Raw genomic sequence first — 14768 nt, forward strand, 5'->3', positions numbered from 1 at the left:
GGGAAAACAAATTAAATATTTAATTACCAATTGCTTAATACTGGCAGACAATCATCTGACCCATAGGTGGCAGCCATCTCAAGCCAGAGGACGAGAGGACTCTAGCCGCCACGCATATAAAGGATTTAGAGTGAAAAACTTTATTTTTACGGGTTATACTTATTGTGTTTTCCCGGTCTTCATGGGCGACTTGCAACTCGTCTCCAGCACCCACCACCAGTGCCGGACTAAGGCAGCGTGAGACCTGTAGAAAATGTTATAAAGTGGCCCTAAATAAATAAATAAACTCATACATATTATATATTTTTTACTTGCACAGTAAAGTTATTGTATGGTTTTTCATTCGCTACACAGCTCGGATAATACGACAAAATTCGCTAACCTTAAACACCCGGTCGTTCAAAAAAGTCGAAGGCGGTATAGTACTATAGTAATAGAGCAAGTGCAGAATCACTGAACCGGAATCGATAGCTTGAAAGCATTTAGCGCTTTGAAAGTGCGGGGCCCGTAGCTACAACATATGTAGTAGCTGCATGTGTAGTAGCTGCATGTGTAGTAGCTGCACGTGTAGTAGCTGCACGTGTAGTAGCTGCACGTGTAGTAGCTGCACGTGTAGTAGCTGCATTTGTAGTAGCTGCATGTGTAGTAGCTGCATGTGTGGTAGTAGCTACATGTGTAGTAGTAGCTACATGTGTAGTAGCTGCATATGTAGTAGCTGCATATGTAGTAGCTGCATGTGTAGTAGCTGCATGTGTAGTAGCTGCATGTGTAGTAGCTGCATGTACCTTACGACCGTTGGAATACATTATGTCAGAAAAATTGTGTTGACCAGTGTTATTCTTTTTTTTTACTTTTCGTAACAGCTATTCTCATTGGAGTATTACAGGTGAGGCTCTGTCTCCCCTGCCTCCCCTGATCGCACGCCCCTGGTAGCTACTTTTGCTACGAGAATAATCCGGCGGTGGTCACTGCCGTTTGCCGAACCCTCACCACGACAACAACTACGACGCTGGGTCGACGTTTCGCTGCACCAACATCCCTCGAAACGGCGGTGGAAATTCCACGTTAGTATGCCGGGCGCCGCGCCGGTTTTCATCTCGCGTAAACCGACGACATTGCACGGTTTAGCTTGAATGCGGCCGACGGTCCGATGCACGTACCCCCTCTAATAGCAGTGATAATGATCCAAGATTAAATTTCTCATTTCCTGAGCAGTCCCAGACATGTTGTCAACGGTCTTGTAATCATACACGTCTCACCGTGCGTGTGTGTGTGCCTCAAGGCTATCTCCGTCTCTCTAGCAGGGGCTGTGGTGGCTACGTTACCGATGGCTAGGAGATGTTAACTACCTCGCCTGGTGTACAGGAGGTCGTGGGTTCGATCCCGGCCCTGACGCCTGCTGCTGTATATTTGGAGTTTGCGTCTTTCATCATCACCACAGTGGCTAGGAGATGTTGACTACCTCGCCTGGTATGCAGGAAGTCGTGGGTTCGAGCCCGACCCGTGACGCCTGCTGCTGTATATGGAGTTTGCGTCTTTCATCATAACCACAGTGGCTAGGAGATGTTAACTACCTCGCCTTGTATACATGAGGTCGTGGGTTCGATCCCGACCCTGACGCCTGCTGCTGTATATTTGGAGTTTGCGTATTTCATCATCACCACAGTTGCTAGGAGATGTCAACTACCTCGCCTGGTACACAGGAGGTCGTGGGTTCGATCCCGACCCTGACACCTGCTGCTGTATATTTGGAGTTTGCGTCTTTCATCATCATCACGGTGGCTCGGAGATGTTAACTACCTCGCCTGGTATACAGGAGGTCGTGGGTTCGATCCCGACCCTGACGCCTGCTGTATATTTGGAGTTTGCGTCTTTCACCATCATCACAGTGGCTAGGAGATGTTAACTACCTCGCCTGGTACACAGGAGGTCGTGGGTTCGATCCCGACCCTGAATCAACGTCACCCGTTACGCATTGTACCATTTCGTCTAATGTGTAACATCGGCATATCCAAGGAGCGAGAGGCGGGTGATAACACAGAAGCCACACAGTCGCTATGCCTACAGCGAATATATCGGTGATTAGGGAGGCAGGCGAGTGATGTGGGTACAGGAGGATGTGGAGCTGAGTGGACTTGCCGATGACTGGTACCAGCGGTGTCAAGATCGACCTCTGTGGAGGAGGCTCGTGAAGGACGCTACTGGGCAGTTGGAGGCAGTCGCCCTCCAGCAACAACGGAGGACAGAAGAGCGATGCTCACAACAACGAGCGAAAGCCGGGCGGATAAAGCACAGCAAGTTGACACAGTAGGGGGGCACAGGTGGTGCATCAGCCAGCCATCTCGGTCATCTCAGTCAGTCGACCCGTGGCACCTGCTGGGTCTGCCCCGTGACCTCCTGCCAGCGGGCGTTCGACACTTCACGTGGCCTCAACGTGCACCTAGCCTGGCACAGGCGCCGTGGTGACGCCACCGCCACTAAGTGACGAATGGCGGTTGTTGTGTGTGTCTGTGTGTACCTGGTTCGGTGTGATAAACATCGTCACTGGGGGAGACAAAGGCGGCCGGGCGTGGTGCTTGGCCACCCACCTCTTTGCTGTTGCTACTCGCTATGACCCCCCCCTCGGCGTGGATGGAGAGTGTGTGTGTGTGATGATGTGTGTGTGTGATGATGTGTGTGTGTGTGATGATGTGTGTGTGTGTGTCGGATGATGTGTGTGTGTGTGTGTGATGATGTGTGTGTGTGATGGTGTGTGTGTGTGATGGTGTGTGTGTGATGGTGTGTGTGTGATGATGTGTGTGTGTGTGAGGAGCGGTAGTGTAGCGGTTAGCGCGCTGCGCTATGAACCTGGCGACCCGGGTTCGATTCCCGCTCACGGCTAACACCAGTGACGATTATCTGAACCGGTCCTGGGCCTCCCCTAGGTCGACTCAGCCTTAAATGAGTACCTGGTGTGGTGTGTAAACATCGCCACTAGGGAGACAAAGGCGGTCGGGCGTGGTGCTGGCCACCCACCCCCTCGTGTACCGTTCCGGCCTTCATAGGTGCTTGCTAACAGCACTTGCCCCTACAGTCTGTTCAGGCTATACGGGGGATCTTTGTTGTGTGTGATGATGTGTGTGTGTGTGTGTGATGATGTGTGTGTGTGTGTGATGATGTGTGTGTGTGTGATGATGTGTGTGTGTGTGATGGTGTGTGTGTGTGATGATGTGTGTGTGTGTGATGGTGTGTGTGTGATGGTGTGTGTGTGATGGTGTGTGTGTGATGGTGTGTGTGTGATGGTGTGTGTGTGTGTGATGATGTGTGTGTGTGATGGTGTGTGTGTGTGTGATGATATGTGTGTGTGATGGTGTGTGTGTGTGTGATGTCCGGCAAAACAACCTCCTACCTCCTCGCGGTGCCGGACGGGCAACACTGTCGTGGGCAGTGCTGTGGGGGGAGGGCCAATGCCCATTGGCCTCTCCCCTCATGGCGTCTGTGACCACCACAGTGGCTAAACGGGGGCTCTGGACGGGTGTGAGGGGCTGGTAACCCCTCCACCTTCAATTCATTACCACTAAACCACGAATTAAACATAAACCTGTAACAAATAAGCTTGTGCCGGAGGCCCCGGGGGGTCAGGCTTTTATGACGTCTCCTGGCCAAACCCCATTTGGCGGAGCCAGGAGATTGAATTTTCACCCTCGGGGCTCCTCCAGAAACAACAAAAAACCATTGCGGATGGCCACGTGGAATGTTCGAACGCTCACTGCGGAGGAGAGGCTGCCACTCCTCTGTCGGGAGCTGGACCGGTACCGCCTGGATCTCTGTGGCATTCAGGAGGTCCGGTGGACCGGTTCTGGCTCCTGCCACCATGAGGGGTGGACAGTCCTCTACTCGGGGCAGGAGACTGCCAAACAACAGGGTGTGGCTCTTCTTCTGAACAAAAGAATGAAGGGGGCGTGGGAGCGTGGCGGTGAGGTGTGGGAAGCTGTAAGCCCCAGGATACTTTGGGCTCGCCTTCCCATCAACCAGAGGCGAGGAGTGGTGGTCGTGGTTACTTATGCCCCCACCGAAGACGAACATCCGTGGAGGGATGCAAGCAAAGCCGATGAGTCAGACGCTTTCTATGACCTCCTGTCACAGGTGCTGGCTAAAGTGGCCACTCGGGACAGAGTCATCTTGTTGGGTGACTTCAATGCCCGAGTTGGTCATGATGCTGACACCTGGTCTGGAGTGATTGGAAGGCATGGGCCAGATCAGCTCAATAATAACGGTAGGAGGCTGCTAGATTTTTGTGCAGCCCATGGGCTTGTAATTACCAACACGCTCTTCCGGCATCGGCGCATCCACACAACATCATGGATACATGCCGGGTCCAAGCAAGAACATCTGCTGGACTACATAGTGACGGACCAGCGGATGCGAACCCATGTCCTTGACACCAGGACCTACCGTGGAGCTGATCTGTCCTCTGACCATCGACTAGTCATCTGTAAGATGCGCCTGCCTTTCTTCCACTCCTGGTGGTGGGTGTACACCCAGGATCCCATTCCAACCAAAAGTGGCCTGGTCTCAGTTAGCTGATGAAAGTTGCAAGCGAGAATTTCATCATCGCTTGCAGCTGGGGTTGGCATCGTCCCCCACTCCACCTGATGTCGAGGGTAAATGGGCGAGGTTTAGGACTGTGACTCATGCAGCTGCAATGGCTGCTTTGGGTACGCGGTCCAGACCTCCCCAGAAACCCTGGCTGACAGAGGAGGTGTTCAGGTTAATTGAGAAAAAGCGACAGGCCCACTCTCATCGCCTACAGCATCCCACGTCAGAGAATGAGGAGGTTTACCGCAGCCTTCGCTCGGAAGTTCGGAGAGCCGTAAGGCGTTGTAAGGATGGGTGGTGGTCGCGGGTTGCTGAGGAGATGGAGTCTGCCTCAGTGGCCCGTGATCACAAATCACTATTTAACTCCATCAAAAAAGTAACCTGCAGCGCCACACCTATTACCATCATTAGAGGAAAAAACGGTGATCCAATCTCCGACCCCCAGGAACAGGTTTGCAGATTTGCTGAGCATTTCTGTGAGGTCCTGGGGGAGGGAAATTCTCTCAACCAGGAAAACATCATGGCACAAAGTGGGGATAACCCTGCTGAGGCTGCGGTGCCTCAAATATTGGAAGAGGTCACCCCCTGTGAGTGGCTGGCTGAGGTTCCAGCTGTTGAGGAAGTACTGAGGGCGATCCGGAGTCTGAGACCAGGGAAGGCACCGGGCAGAGATGATCTCCCAAGCGAAATGCTGAGGGAGGGTGGCGTTTGTGCACAGACTGCCCTATATGACATCATAACAACAGTCTGGACCACTGGACGGGTTCCGCAGGACTGGAAGGATGCCCTGGTGGTCCCCCTCTTTAAGAAGGGGGACCGCACAGACTGTAACAACTACAGGGGCATCTCACTCCTCAGTGTGCCGGGTAAGGTCCTGGCAAGGATTATTCAACATCGCCTTGCTAGGCACGCTGAGGAGGGGCTTGCGGAGCCCCAATGCGGTTTCAGGAAAGGGCGGTCCTGCACAGATGCCATATTTTCTGTCCGTCTGCTACAGCAGAGGTGTAGGGAATTCCAAAAAGACCTACATCTCTGCTTTATTGACCTGGTCAAGGCCTATGATACCATCAGTAGGACTGGACTCTGGGTTGTTCTTCGTGCTTTCGGAGTCCCTGACCCTCTGCTCACGATCATTAAGGACCTTCATGATGGTGAGCGGGCCCGGGTAAAACTACGTGGCCGGGAGTCGGAGCCTTTCCCTGTACACCTTGGGGTGCGACAGGGATGTCCTCTGGCTCCCACATTATTTAACATCTATTTTGACCGCGTAGTTCGTGAAGCCTTCAATAGCTGTACCGGGGGAATTTCCGTTTGGTACAGATATAATGGGAGGCTGATCGACGCCCGGGTGCGATCAAGGGATGGCTCCCTATTGGTCAACCACGTTATGTATGCCGATGATTTGGTAATAGCTGCTCATTCAGAAGAGGAGTTGGAGGCGCTGCTGCTGAGACTGGAGCGTGCCACTAAGAGGTGGGGCCTTACCATCAGCCCCACCAAAACCAAGCACCTGCCTGGGTATTTTGTACCATCGGACACTCCACCCCCACAACTCCCAATTGGTGATGGGGCAGTTGTGGAGAGAGTGGAGAGTTTCCCATACCTGGGCAGTGTGCTTATGACCGGCTCCAGTCTATCAGCAGAGGTCTCACTCCGAATCAGTCGAGCGGCAATATCTTTTCATCGGTTGCGTAACGCTGTGTGGAAGCTACCTGGTCTGTCGCTCCGCACGAAGCTTCAGGTCTTCTCGGTCCACGGTCATTCCCTCCCTTCTCTACGCTTGCGAGACGTGGACCCCCCTGGTGGAGCATCTTCGCCGGTTGGAAACATTTAGGCTGGCCTGCCTACGATCCATCCTGGGTTTAACCAGGCTGGATTGTGTGAGGAGCTCACAAATCCTTGAAAGATCTGGGCAAAGGTCCCATCAGTGAGCTCCTCCGGCAGGCAAGGCTGCGTTGGCTGGGTCATGTAGCCCGCATGCCCAGCCACCGCATGCCTAAACAGCTTTTGTTCGGCCGGATCGAGGGGGCTAGACGGGCGCGGCACGGGCTGGAGAAGAGATGGAGTGATGTGGTACAGGAGGACGTGGAGCTGAGTGGACTTGCCGATGACTGGTACCAGCGGTGTCAAGATCGGCCTCAGTGGAGGAGGCTCGTGAAGGACGCTACTGGGCAGTTGGAGGCAGTCGCCCTCCAACAACAACGGAGGGCGGAGGAGCGACGCTCACAACAACGAGCGGAGCGCCGGGTGGCTAAAGCACAGCAAGTTGGCACAGTAGGGGGCACAGGTGGTGCATCAGCCAGTCATCTCGGTCATCTCGGTCAGTCGACCAGTGGCACCTGGGTCTGCCCCGTGACCTCCTGCCAGCGGGCTTTCGACACTTCACGTGGCCTCAAGGTGCACTTGGCCTGGCACAAGCATCGTGGTGACGTCACCGCCACTTAGTGGCGAATGGCGGTGTTGTTGTTGTTGTTGTGTGTGATGATGTGTGTGTGTGTGATTGATGTGTGTGTGTGATGTGTGTGTGTGTGTGTGATGGTGTGTGTGTGTGTGATGATGTGTGTGTGTGTGATGATGTGTGTGTGTGTGATGATGTGTGTGTGTGTGTGATGACGTGTGTGTGTGTGATGATGTGTGTGTCTGTGATGATCTGTGTGTGTGTCCGATGGAGTATGTGTGTGTGGATGTGTGTGTGTGTCCGATGGAGTATGTATGTGTGTCGGTCAAGCCCAGGCAGGACTCAGCGAGCGAGAGAGAGTTGAGTGGAGTGTGTGAGTGAGTGAGATGGCAGGAGGATGGTCAGACAAGAGGCGAGGGAGGTTTCCGTGATGCCGGGCAGGCCAGCGCAGAATCATTTTCCGTTCCCTGCCGCCCACAACCACCATCATCATCATCGCCATCCTCCAGCGCCTCCACCTCCGTGTTTGAGCAGCAGGAGGAGGAGCGGGCAGGCCAGCACATAGCCCACGAGACGTGTAACTTGATGATGCACCCGCCATGGGTGACACATTCTGTTCACGCAGCCCCCCCCCTTCTCCTCCTCCTTGGCGTCTGTCTGCTGTGTCGTCTGTCTGTGTCTCCCTGTATACATCAGTGTGTCTCTGTGTCTCCCTGTGTACATCAGTGTGTCTATGTCTTCCTGTGTGTCTCAGTGTCTCTGTGTCTCTCTTTATGTGTCTCCCTGTCTCCTCCCGGTGTCTCGGTGTCTCTCTGTCTTTGTCTCTCTGTGTGTCTCCCTGTATACATCAGTGTATCAGTGTCTCTGTGTCTGTCTCTCTTTATGTGTCTCCCTGTCTCCTCCCAGTGTCTCTGTGTCTCCCTGTGTGTCTCAGTTTCTATCTGTCTGTCTCCCTGTAAACATCAGTATATCAGTGTCTCCCTGTGTGTCTCAGTGTCTATTTGTCTGTGTCTCTCTGTCAGTGTCTCTCTGTCAGTGTCTCTCTGTCTGTGTCTCCCTGTCTCTCTCCCGGTGTATCTGTGTCTTTCTGTGTCTCCCTGTGTGTCTCAGTTTCTCTCTGTCTGCGTTTCTCTGTTAATTTATCCATTGCATGGGTCGATCTTATCCTTATCAATCATCCAGACATTTGCCCCCCCTGAGAGATTTTGCAGGAGCCGCCAATGTATTTAGGGCCGGCCAGAACGCTTGAACCAGGGGTGGGAATCACCCCCCTCCAATCCACCCTTCCCACCTGCTCGTTACTACGGGGGCTGATGCATGAACGTATATAGAACTTCTTTCGCACCGTACGTAGCCAACCGTGGCTAATTGGAGGTGCAGGGGAAGGATAGCAAACTCTGGGTCTCTGTGTGAGTCTATGGGTCTCTGTGTGAGTCTGTGGGTCTCTGTGTGAGTCTGTGGGTCTCTGTGTGAGTCTATGGGTTTCTGTGTGAGTCTATGGGTCTCTGTGTGAGTCTATGGGTCTCTGTGTGAGTCTATGGGTCTCTGTGTGAGTCTGTGGGTCTCTGTGTGAGTCTATGGGGTTCTGTGTGAGTCTATGGGTCTCTGTGTGAGTCTATGGGTCTCTGTGCGAGTCTATGGGTCTCTGTGCGAGTCTATGGGTCTCTGTGTGAGTCTGTGGGTCTCTGTGTGAGTCTATGGGTCTCTGTGCGAGTCTATGGGTCTCTGTGCGAGTCTATGGGTCTCTGTGCGAGTCTATGGGTCTCTGTGTGAGTCTGTGGGTCTCTGTGTGAGTCTATGGGTCTCTGTGTGAGGCTATGGGTCTCTGTGCGAGTCTATGGGTCTCTGTGTGAGTCTATGGGTCTCTGTGTGAGTCTATGGGTCTCTGTGCTAGTCTATGGGTCTCTGTGTGAGTCTGTGGGTCTCTGTGTGAGTCTGTGGGTCTCTGTGTGAGTCTGTGGGTCTTTGTGTGAGTCTATGGGTCTCTGTGTGAGTCTATGGGTCTCTGTGCGAGTCTATGGGTCTCTGTGTGAGTCTATGGGTCTCTGTGTGAGTCTATGGGTTTCTGTGTGAGTCTATGGGTCTCTGTGTGAGTCTATGGGTCTCTGTGCGAGTCTATGGGTCTCTGTGTGAGTCTATGGGTCTCTGTGTGAGGCTATGGGTCTCTGTGTGAGTCTATGGGTCTCTGTGTGAGTCTATGGTTCTCTGTGCGAGTCTATGGGTCTCTGTGTGAGTCTGTGGGTCTCTGTGTGAGTCTATGGGTCTCTGTGTGAGTCTATGGGTCTCTGTGTGAGGCTATGGGTCTCTGTGCGAGTCTATGGATCTCTGTGTGAGTCTATGGGTTTTTGTGTGAGTCTATGGGTCTCTGTGCGAGTCTATGGGTCTCTGTGTGAGTCTATGGGTCTCTGTGTGAGTCTATGGGTTTCTGTGAGTCTATGGGTCTCTGTGTGAGTCAATGGGATCGAACCCACGACCTCCTGTGGATTCCATCCCATAGACTCACACAGAGACCCATAGACTCACACAGAGACCCATAGACTCACACCTCGCCTGTACCAGGCGAGGTAGTTAACATCTCCTAGCCACCACGGCTCTTAGTAGTTTCACATCTGTGAAACTACTGGGACACTTGTGAAACTACTGGGACATCTGTGAAAACTACTGAGACATCTGTGAAACTACTGGGACACTTGTGAAACTACTGGGACAATCTGTGAAACTACTGAGACATCTGTGAAACTACTGAGACATCTGTGAACCTACTGGGGACATCTGTGAAACTACTGAGACATCTGTGAAACTACTGGGACATCTGTGAAACTACTGAGACATCTGTGAAACTACTCGGACACTGTGAAACTGCTGAGACATCTGTGAAACTACTGAGACATCTGTGAAACTACTGGGACACTCTGTGAAACTACTGATACATCTGTGAACCCTCCTGGACATCTGTGAACACTACTGGACACTTGGAAACTATTGGGACACTATGAAACTACTTGGACATCTGTGAAACTACTTGGCACTTGTGAAACTACTGGACATCTGTGAAACTACTGAGACATCTGTGAACACTACTGGGACATCTGTGAAACTACTGGGATTATCTGTTGAAACTATTGGGACACCTATTAAACTACTGAGACATCTGTGAACTACTGGGACATCTGTGAAACTACTGAGACATCTGTGAAACTACTGGGACACTCTGTGAACTACTGGGAATCTGTGAAACTACGGGACACCTGTGAAATACTGGGACATCTGTGAAACTACTGGGATATCTGTGTAACTACTGCGACATCTGTGAAACTACTGGGACCCCTGTGAAAACTACTGAGACATCTGTGAAACTACTGGGACATCTGTGAAACTACTGGGACACCTGTGATACTACTGGACGACTGCGAAAAAGAGTTGTGTGCCTCATCGGAGTCATCCAGTATAAATAAACATTCTGATTACATTCAGTTCCACCAAGGCCACCCACTCACTTCACTCACTGACTCACCTACCGCTCTCTCGCTCTCTCTTGCTTCATTTCAGCCGCGGGCTCAGATCCGGAAAACGTTCCTCGAAGAAACGAACCCCCCCCCCCCGTCCGCCGGGGTTAAACGGATGACCGTGCCACGCATCTTACAAAGGTGTGGTCTGAACCTTTGCCCCGAGGTGCCGTGTTTTGTCCGGGAGGGGGGGGGGGTGAATCGTCGGCACCACTACCGGCTTGTAATAGTAGTGAACGTAGCTACATATGCTACGAGATGCAATCTATAAATGGGTAACGTTCTGCATTTTTCTGTATATATTATGTATACAATATCTTCAACTGACATACACTATCTTCTGGTTTTTTCGGTAAAGTCACGTAGAAGGGAAGTAATAAAATAATAAAACATAATAAATAATTCTCACGACGTTTCGGCTACAGCGCAAGCAGCCGTCTTCAGGTGAAGAATGAGACACTGCCATTCTTCACCTGAAGACGGCTGCTTGCGTTGTAGCCGAAACGTCGTGAGAATTATTTTATTATGTTTATTTTTATTTTTTTATTACTTCCCTTCTACGTGACTTTACCGAAAAAACCAAGAAGATGAACCCCTGCAGTCACGAAAGCTTTAAATCGATAAATGACATACACTATGTGCAGTGTCGGATTAAAGCAGTGCGGGGCCTGTAGCATATGTTATCAAGGAGCCCTAAATAAATAAATAAAACACTTACATTTTACAACACATTTAATGTTTAACTTGCATAGCAAAGTAATTGTATTTTTTCATTTGCTACACAGCCCAGATAATACGATACATCGCTAACCTTAAACACCCGGTCGTTCGTTAAAGTCGAAGGCGGTATAGTACTATAGCAATAGAGCAAGTGCAGAATCACTGAACCAGAAATTGATAAATTTCGATTTAAAGCTTTCGTGACTGCAGGGATTCATCTTCTTGGTTCTTTCGGTAAAGTCACGTAGAAGGGAAGTAATAAAATAATAAAAATAAAACATTTATTATGTTATTTATTATGTTTTATTTTTATTATTTTATTACTTCTCTTCTACGTGACTTTACCAAAAGAACCCAAGAACAGAAATTGATAGCTTGGAAGCGTTGAACGCGGGGCCCTTGAAAGTGCGGGACCCGTAGCATATGTAGCTACTTTTGCTACTACGATAATCGGGCACTGCATTATATACAAAAATCTTCAACCTGAAATGCACTATGAGCGTCTAACCTCACATTTCACGGGGCTCTGTAACCATGCATTCCACTGAAATTCAGCCGATAGCTGGCCATGCTACGAATGTAGCTACTACACGTGCAGCTACTACACGTGTAGCTATAACACATACAGCTACTACACATGCAGCTACTACACATGTTACCATCGGGCACTCCACCCCCACCAACTCCCAATCGGTGATGGGGCAGTTGTGGAGGAGTGGAGAGTTCCCATACCTGGGCAAGGTGTGCTCATGACCGGCTCTGTTTTGACAGCAGGAGGTCTCACTCCGAATCAGTCGAGCGGCATTATCTTTTCATCGGTTTGCGTAACGCTGTGTGGAGCTACCTGGTCTGTCGCTCCGCACGAAGCTTCGGGTCTTCTCGGCCACAGTCATTCCCTCCCCTTCTCTTCGCTGCGAAACATGGACCCCCCTAATGGAACATCTTCGCCGGTCAGAAACATTTAGGCTGGCCTGCCTACGATCAATCCTGGGTTTAACCAGACCGGATTGTGTGTGGAGCTTACAAATCATCGAAAGATCTGGACAAAGTCTCATCGGTGAGCTCCTCCGGCACACAAGGCTGCGTTGGCAGGGCCATGTAGCCCGCATGCCCAGCCACCGCATGCCTAAACAGCTAAACGGGCGCGGCACGGGCTAGAGAAGAGATGGAGTGATGTGGTACAGGAGGACGTGGAGCTGAGTGGACTTGCCGATGACTGGTACCGCGGTGTCAAGATCGGCCTCCGTGGAGGAGGCTCGTGAAGGACGCTACGGGCAGTTGGAGGCAGTCGCCCTCCAACAACAACGGAGGGCGGTAGGAGCGACGCTCACAACCAACGAGCGGAGCGCCGGTGGATAAAGCACAGCAAGTTGGCACAGTAGGGGCAAAGGTGGTGCATCAGCCAGTCATCTCGGTCATCTCGGTCAGCGACCCGTGGCACCTGCTGGGTCTGCCCCGTGACATCCTGCCAGCGGGCGTTCGACACTTCACGTGGCCTCAAGGTGCACATGGCCTGGCACAAGCGTCGTGGTGACATCACCGCCACTTAGTAACGAATGGCGGTTGTTGTGTGTGCTGTGTGTGGGGGTGTGTATGTGGTGTGGGGGTGTGTGTGTGGGGTGTGGTGTGTGTTGGGGTGTGTGTGGGTGTGTGTGTGTGGGGTGTGTGTGTGTGGGTGTGTGTGTGTGGGGTTGTGTGTGTGTGGGGTGTGTGTGGTTGTGTGTGTGTATGTGTGTATCGTGTGTTGGGGTGTGTATGTGTGTGGGTGTGTGTGTATGTGTGGGTGTGTGTGTATGTGTGGGTGTGTGTGTATGTGTGGGTGTGTGTGTATGTGTGTATGTGTGTGTGTGTGGGGTGTGTGTGGGGTGTGTGTGTGTGGGGTGTGTGTGTGTGGGTGTGTGTGGTGTGTGTGTGTATTGTGTATGTGTGTGGGGTGTGTATGTGTGTGGGTGTGTGTGTATGTGTGTGGGGTGTGCTGTGGTGATGTGTGTGTGTATGTGTGTATGTGTGTGGGGGGTGTGTGTATGTATGTGTGTGTGGTGTGTGTGGTGTATATGTGTATGTGTTTGGGGTGTGTATGTGTGTGTGGGTGTGTGTGTGGGGTGTGTGGTGTGGGGTGTGTGGTGTGGGGTGTGTGTGTGTGTATGTGTGTGTGGAGTGTGTGTGTGTGTGTGGTGTGTGTGTATGTGTGTATGTGTGTGGGGTGTGTATGTGTTTGGGTGTGTGTGTGTATGTGTGTATGTGTGTGTGTGTGTGTGTGTGTGTGTGTGTGTGGGTGGTGTGTGTGTATGTATGTGTGTGTGGTGTGTGGGTGTGTGGTGTATGTGTGTATGTGTGTTGGGGTGTGTATGTGTGTGTGGGGGTGGTGTGTGGGGTGTGTGTGTGTGGGGTGTGTGTGTGGGGTGTGTGTGTGTGGTGTGTGGGGGTGTGTGTGTGTGGGGTGTGTGTGTATGTGTGTGGTGTGGGGTGTGTATGTTTGGGTGTGTGTGTGTGTATGTGTGTATGTGTGTGTGTGTATGTGTGTGTGGGGTGGTGTGTGTGGGGTGTGTGTGTGGTGGGGTGTGTGTGTGTGTCTGTGTGTGTGGAGTGTGTGTGTGTGTGTGTATGTGTGTATGTGTGTGGGGTGTGTATGTGTTTGGGTGTGTGTGTGTGTATGTGTGTATGTGTGTGTTGTGTATGTGTGTGTGTGTGGGGTGTGTGTGGTGTATGTGTGTGTTGTGGGGTGTGTGTGTATGTGTGTGTGGGACCAAGTTGTCACTTGCTCCGTGGGCAGAGGCGAGGGCATGCCCCGACGAGCTGGGGCATGCCCTTGTGGTCCGGCAGGTACACGACACACCACACGTACACACACACACATACACACACACACACTCCACACCACACAATACACACACACACACCACTAACACACCAACACATACACACCACACATACCCACACACCACACATACACACATCACACATACACACACACATACACACACCACAAACTACTCATACACACAACACACATACATACATACACACATACACCACTAACAAAGACAAAGATAAAGATAAAGATCCCCCATATAGCCTTAACAGACTGCAGGGGCAAGTGCTGTTAGGGAGCACCTATGAAGGCCGGAACGGTACACGAGGGGGTGGGTGGCCAGCACCACGCCCGACCGCCTTTGTCTCCCCAGTGGCGATGTTTACACATCGCACCAGGTACTCATTTAAGGCTGAGTCGACCTAGGGGAGGCCCAGGACCGGTTCAGATAATCGTCACTGGGTGTTAGCCGTGAGCGGGAATCGAACCCGGGTCGCCAGGTTCATAGCGCAGTGCGCTAACCGCTACACCACCGCTCCCCACTAACACACACACATACACACACCACACACCACACACACACACCACCCACACACACACCACACACACACCACACACACATACAACTACTCATACACACACCACACACACACCATACACACATACATACACATACACACACACAACACACCACAACACACACATACACATAATACACCACACACACATACCACACACACACGTATATACACAT

The sequence above is a fragment of the Lethenteron reissneri genome, chromosome 68, assembly GCF_015708825.2.
Source record: "Lethenteron reissneri isolate LAM-NWPU_2019-01 chromosome 68, ASM1570882v1, whole genome shotgun sequence".
Lineage (NCBI taxonomy): Eukaryota > Metazoa > Chordata > Hyperoartia > Petromyzontiformes > Petromyzontidae > Lethenteron > Lethenteron reissneri.